This window comes from Spinacia oleracea, chromosome 1 (genome assembly GCF_020520425.1).
Source record: "Spinacia oleracea cultivar Varoflay chromosome 1, BTI_SOV_V1, whole genome shotgun sequence".
NCBI classification, from domain to species: Eukaryota; Viridiplantae; Streptophyta; class Magnoliopsida; order Caryophyllales; family Amaranthaceae; genus Spinacia; species Spinacia oleracea.
This window is the reverse complement of record NC_079487.1, coordinates 19,520,661-19,526,987: the sequence shown is the minus strand read 5'-3', so window position 1 is coordinate 19,526,987 and position 6,327 is coordinate 19,520,661. Positions and strand designations below refer to the sequence as shown.

General features: G+C 40.8%; 1 non-coding gene across 1 annotated transcript; it reads left to right on the top strand.

Annotated features, from left to right (window-relative positions):
• The first annotated feature begins 4,906 nt into the window (after positions 1-4,906).
• Positions 4,907-5,013, top strand: LOC130466507 (small nucleolar RNA R71). Its single transcript, XR_008926730.1, has one exon. It is a non-coding gene; the product is annotated as a small nucleolar RNA R71 (small nucleolar RNA).
• Positions 5,014-6,327: the final 1,314 nt, after the last annotated feature.

The following is a 6,327-nucleotide window of genomic DNA, read 5'->3' as shown; positions in this document are numbered from 1 at the left end:
TTCCGTTTTTTCCAAAAAAGAGCGATGTGAGTCGTTATTGGTTTTCCGTTCTTTCCAAAAAAGAACGATGTGAGTAGTTTCCCTCTTTTCCAAAATTTAAAAGATTGGTTTTCCGTTTCTTTTCCAAAAAGAACGATATGTTGAAATTTTCCTTCGTTTTACGTCCCATAAAAACAAGGGGGTTTTCTCGTTTAGCTAACCCTAAAAATGAGTATCTTTAAAAACATTTTTACCTCGTGATTGGGCTTGGCCAGGCCCAATTACACTTTACAGCTTTGATTTCGAAAACATCTGTAGCTACTCCCAATGACAAAGTGAGGGAGTTTCTACGCACCTTTAGATCCTTCCAATGACAAAGTGAGGAAGTTTCTATATTATCAGTTGACAAATCCCAATGACACGTGAGGGATATGTCGACACTTCAAAGTGATGACCCTTAAGTCAAATGTTATCACTCGGGGGCTCGTGAGACCCTCGCAAAACAGGTCACATACACCATGGCTTGTGTGACGCACTCCGTCTAATACTTTGACCATCGTCTCATCCCGAGACTCAGTCAAAGTGGGGGCTAACTGTAGACACCTACTTTTGTCCCCATTCCCGAAAGGGAAAGGTTCGATGATGAAAACATAAATCTCCACTTGACAACGCATCTCCTATAAAAATAACGAAACTCAATTCCCCTTTTCATTTCACCTGAAACCTGCTATTTATAGAAACTTGCTATTTATGGAAACCTGCTAAAAATAGTAACTGCCGTAAAAGGGTAGCTTCTAAAAAGTGGCAAGTCATAAAATATAGAAACCTGTCAGAATTAGATGTTGCACTCCAACATTAATCCTAAATGAGATAGAAAACTGCGAGAATCCTATTCCTAATATGATTCGGAAATAAGAGTTACGTATTAATTAAAATCCTAACGAGCCTAGAGTTCGTAACGAGCCCAGACGCATTCCGTCATAAAATTGATACGCACTAAAAGACTCGATTAAGTCTCAAACACTACGGATTTCAGGAATCCGAATCTGACTAAGGAAATAGCCCAAACCCTATTTTCAACGCCTGGCTCAGGGCGCCGAAATCTTCGGCGCCCAGGCCTGGGCGCTGAAAATACCTGGGTACGTGTTTTTCCCTAATTCTTTGTGGATTAGGGCTCTGCAATTCTATCTTTCCACAAACTCTTCCCTATAAATACAGCCCCAAATTTGACGTGAAAAGACAACACACAATTCATATTCTGAGTATTGACTCCAACCCTTAGCCTAAGCCTCACGCTGCGAAATTGTTCACGCGTTCTGTCGCAATCGATCCATAAATCGAACAGAACGTATCCTGTCCCATAATTTGAGATTCGTTAAATAAAAAGGAGAAATAGCAAAGTCAAAGTGGTTAGTTTTCTGAGAACCGTGACGCACCTCTCAAGGGTGCGTCGTAATGTGTCCCTTTTCGATGATTTAATTGCTTTCCTCGCCCTTTTTATGAACTGTTAAACTAACTAAATCTGATTGTTCTACCACGCCTAACAAATATAATATTTTTGGGAAATTGGATTATCATGCTAGGTCCCTTAATACTATTTAAATCAGATAATCGCGATCGATCTAGTATTATATGTTGCATATTGCTAAAATCAACTCAGATTAGTTTAATAGTTAACGCATGTCCCTTCAATTATTTATGCTGAGCTAGTAAGGATAACCTACCTCTGGAGTTATCGACGAGCGAGTACTCCTCTCGGTAGTTACAGTCCCCCGAACCCTCAATCTATACCTTGCGGGTGTATGTTGAGAGATCCCACACCAGGGATCACAATGGAACCTACGGCCGTCGTGGTCAAACATAATTGCACTCCCTTTATGCCACGATAACTGGGTTTTGTCAGTTTTTCTCATTGTCGTTATAAACTGAATGGCGACTCCTATATTACTAGTCAAGTGGGTGTAAACTCACAGGAAATCCAATTACACTTGATTGAATAAAAAGAACCGTCACACCCACGAGGGACGAGGTCACGCATTAGCCTCGTGCTTTTTCGACCCCCTCACACCTGAATGCTCTTATCAGATATCAAATGTCCCAAGACCACCCCTTCAGTAACCATGAAATGACACTTTTCCCGGTTTAAGACTAAATTACACTCTTCACATCTTTTCAGAACTTTAGTGTGATTTAGCAAGCAAGAATCAAAAGAAGTACCATAGACACTAAAATCATCCATAAACACTTCCATGATAGACTCAATAAAATCAGAAAAGATACTCATCATGCAACGTTGGAAAGTAGCGGGTGCATTACACAGACCAAAAGGCATCCTACGATATGCAAAGGTACCATAGGGACAGGTGAAGGTGGTCTTTTCCTGATCGTCTGGATGTATGGGAATTTGAAAGAAACCAGAATAACCATCCAGATAACAGAAAAACTTGTGACAGGCTAGCCTTTCTAACATTTGATCAATGAAGGGAACGGGAAAGTGGTCCTTTTTAGTAGCAACATTAAGACGCCTATAATCAATGCACATGCGCCAACCTGTGACTACCCTAGTTGGTATCAACTCGTTTTTTTCATTTCTCACCACAGTTGTCCCCCCTTTCTTAGGCACTACCTGAACAGGACTCACCCACTTAGAATCAGATACAGCATATACAATACCCGCATCAAGCAATTTCATAACTTCAGCTTTTACAACATCTTGCATGATAGGGTTCAAACGACACTGGGGTTGGATGCATGGTTTATGATTTTCATCTAGATGTATCCTATACATACAAAAGTCAGGGCTAATACCCTTTAAATCATCAATACTGTACCCAATAGCCCTTTTGTGCTTTTTCAACACAATAAGAAGTTGGGATAACTGGTCTGCATCAAGTGCAGTACTGACGATCACAGGGAAAAGTTGTTCATCACCTAGAAACGCATATTTAAGGTTAGCAGGAAGAGGCTTAAGTTCGGGTTTCTTTACCTCTTTAACACGACAAACCGGCCGAACTAACCTCTTCAATTTGGTGCTCTCCGGCTCAGATTCTCCACCATTAAGAGCCAACTCTAAAGCATCCACTTTAGCACTCTAAGAACTGCTATCACCTGCAGAAGATTCACAACAAAGCACTGCCTCCAAAGGATCTCTTTCGAGAACTTGGGAGACGTTATCACGCGTAATAAAATCAACCACATCAATTCGATAGCATTGTTCTTCTTCTAGCATGGGACTTTTTAAGGCACTATTCAGATTAAAAGTCACCTTATCATCCCCAACAGACAGAGTCAATTTCCCACTTTTAACATCAAGGACCGCCCCTGCCGTGTGAAGGAAGGGTCTACCTAAGATTATGGGAATTTGAGAATCCTCTTGCATGTCTAGTACCACAAAGTCTACAGGTATATAGAATTTACCTACTCTAACAGGGACGTCCTCTAAAACACCTAAGGGGTATTTGACAGAACGGTCGGCCATTTGCAGAGTGATATTAGTAACCTTAAGCTCACCCATATTCAGTTTAGTACAGACAAACAAAGGCATGACAGACACACTAGCACCTAAATCACATAAATCTTTATCAATAAATACAGTGCCAATGTTACATGGGATGGAAAAACTCCCGGGGTCTTTAAGTTTAGGTGGAGATTTGTTTTGCAAATAAGCACTACATTCCTCAGTAGAAGCTACAGTCTCTACCTCACAAAAAGCACGTTTCCTGGTCAAAATATCTTTCATGAATTTAGCATAAGCAGGAACTTGTAAAATTAATTCAGCAAAGGGAACCGTTACCTGCAAAGTTTTGACCACTTCCAAGAATCTTCCGAACTGCTTGTCTAGCTTATTCTTGAGTTGCCGGTTTGGGAAGGGGAGTGCAATAGGTGGTACTTGAATATCTTTCCCCTTCTTAACCTCAGTTGTAGCCTCATTCTCATTGACTACCTTTTCAGCTTCCTTACCATCCATAACTATTTCTGGGACTTCCTCACTAACCAGACCACTAGCAGACACCCCAGAATCAACCTCAACTGGCATAGAAGGACCATCATAATCCCTACCACTCCTCAATGTAATTGCATTTGCAGTTTCCCTATTTTCTGGCTGTGAAGGAAATTGGCCTGGTGGCCTCCCTACAATAGTAGTAGCCATCTGTGCCAACTGTGTATCAATGATCTTGTTGTGAGCAGTAAGAGCATCGATCTTTGCATCCTTTTCACTTAGAGATTTTTGCATTTGTAGCATCATGTTTCTCATCTCTACTAGCATAGGGTCAGGCTGTGTGGCTTGAGGTTGTGGTGGTGGAGGTGATGTGTGTTGTCTAGGGAACCCAGGTGGTCCACTAGACTGTTGGTTATAGTTGTTCCGTGGTTGGTAGGATTGTTGATGTGGGGGTTGGTATGGTTGTTGTGGTGGATGTTGGACTTGGTGAGGGTTCTGGATATTGTTGCTCCTGTAGGATAGTAGAGGGTTGTTTTTGTAGCCCTCATTGTAAGAGTTGGAGAATGGGTTATTTTGTTTGTAGGATTGAAATGCGTTACATTGTTCAACAGAGCTCCTACATTCCTGTGCATAATGACCAGACATTCCACAACTTTCACAAACAGTAGCAGGTTGGGCACTCATAGCAGCTACACTAACAGGTTGGGCAGATTGAGCATTGGCTGCTTGCATATTATCAAACTTATAGTGTAAAGCAGTCAATTGGGCATTTAATTGTTCAATAGAATTTAAATCATGCTTACCACCCCTATTAAATAAACCTCTAGGATTCCCATACTGGGCATTGTGAATGGCTATCTCCTCAATCACCTCCATAGCTCTAGGCACCTCAAGTTGCATGAATCTCCCACTGGCAGCTGAATCTAACAAACATCTAGACACATTACCAGACCATTATAAAACTGCTGAATCAAGAACCAATCATCCAAACCATGGTGCGGGCACTCTCTCTGCAAGTCCTTGAATCTCTCCCAGACCTCGAACAAACTCTCATCTTCCTGTTGTGAGATACCTAATATCTGACCCCTCAGACGAGCCGTTTTCTCAGGTGGAAAATATTTAACATAAAAAGCAAGAGCCAAAGAGTCCCAATTAGTGATTTTCAAAGCCGCCCGATTCAACCCATTAATCCACAATTTAGCTTTCCCACTCAAAGAGAACGGGAAAAGTATCTCCATAGTCTGCTCCGGAGTCAATCCCTTTTGCTTGATGGTGGAACAATATTGGATGAAGGATTGTATGTGAAGATTTGGATCTTCACCAGGTTCCCCACCATACTGACGTCTCTCAATCATGTTAATCAATGCAGGCTCAATCTTGAAGGTCTCAGCTGCAATAGAAGGCATGATTGCCTATGGTAGCACGGACAGACTTGGCTTAGAGTAGTCTGTAAGCCGTGGGGTAGGTGGCGGTAGTGGAGTTTCGTCACCCATCTCTATCTCTGAAACTGAATCTGTATCTGAAGGAAAAAGATCGCCAATATTATGATCAGAATCAGAGTAATTCCCACACTGTGCAATGAAAGTTCTTCGTCTACGAAAGGTTCTTTCGGGCTCAGGATTGAATGGAGTAAGATTACTAGTACCTATGGTCCTGGGCATAGACAAAGACTACAAAACAATGTGAGATCCGGTCTCAAGGAACATGAGTTCCTTGAGTAGTAACAAACAATAATCTAGGATAAGCAATCAACAACAGAAAATAAAACCGTTTCCCCGGCAACGGCGCCAAAGTTTGACAGGCTAAAGTCGTATCACCTAATCAAAAATAACCTAAGTCCACTAGCTAGGTAGCAAGGGAAGTCATGATCGAATCCACATGGAAACAGGCGTTCTTTCTACTATCAATTAATTAATCTAGACTATTGTGAACAAGAGTTGGTTTGTGATTTGTATACTAAAGCTACTAACGATAATTAAACGAATTATGAATCAATATATTAAGGAATGTAGGGCATAGGTTCACCAACAGATAACAATCCAGGACAACGAACAATCAAAATAATCAACAAGGTAATTAATTAGACTAGCATGCTCTATCGAATCAATACTAATCATAGACTTAGAATTAACGGGCTCTCGCTACGTATTAACTCTAATTCCACCTATTGACACAAGCCTAAACATCAAATTGCATCTCTCGAATCTTAATTTGATATTGCATAACTACCACAATTAAACCTGCGCAAATCTAATTGCATAGTGAAATAAACCAATCAATAGGAATTAATTACAATGCCAACAATCACAATTATTCAATGTCCCTTCATATTAATCATGGATCCCCAAACCCTAGAAATTAGACTACTCAAGCATATTAACAATAAACAAAGCAATTAGCATGATTGA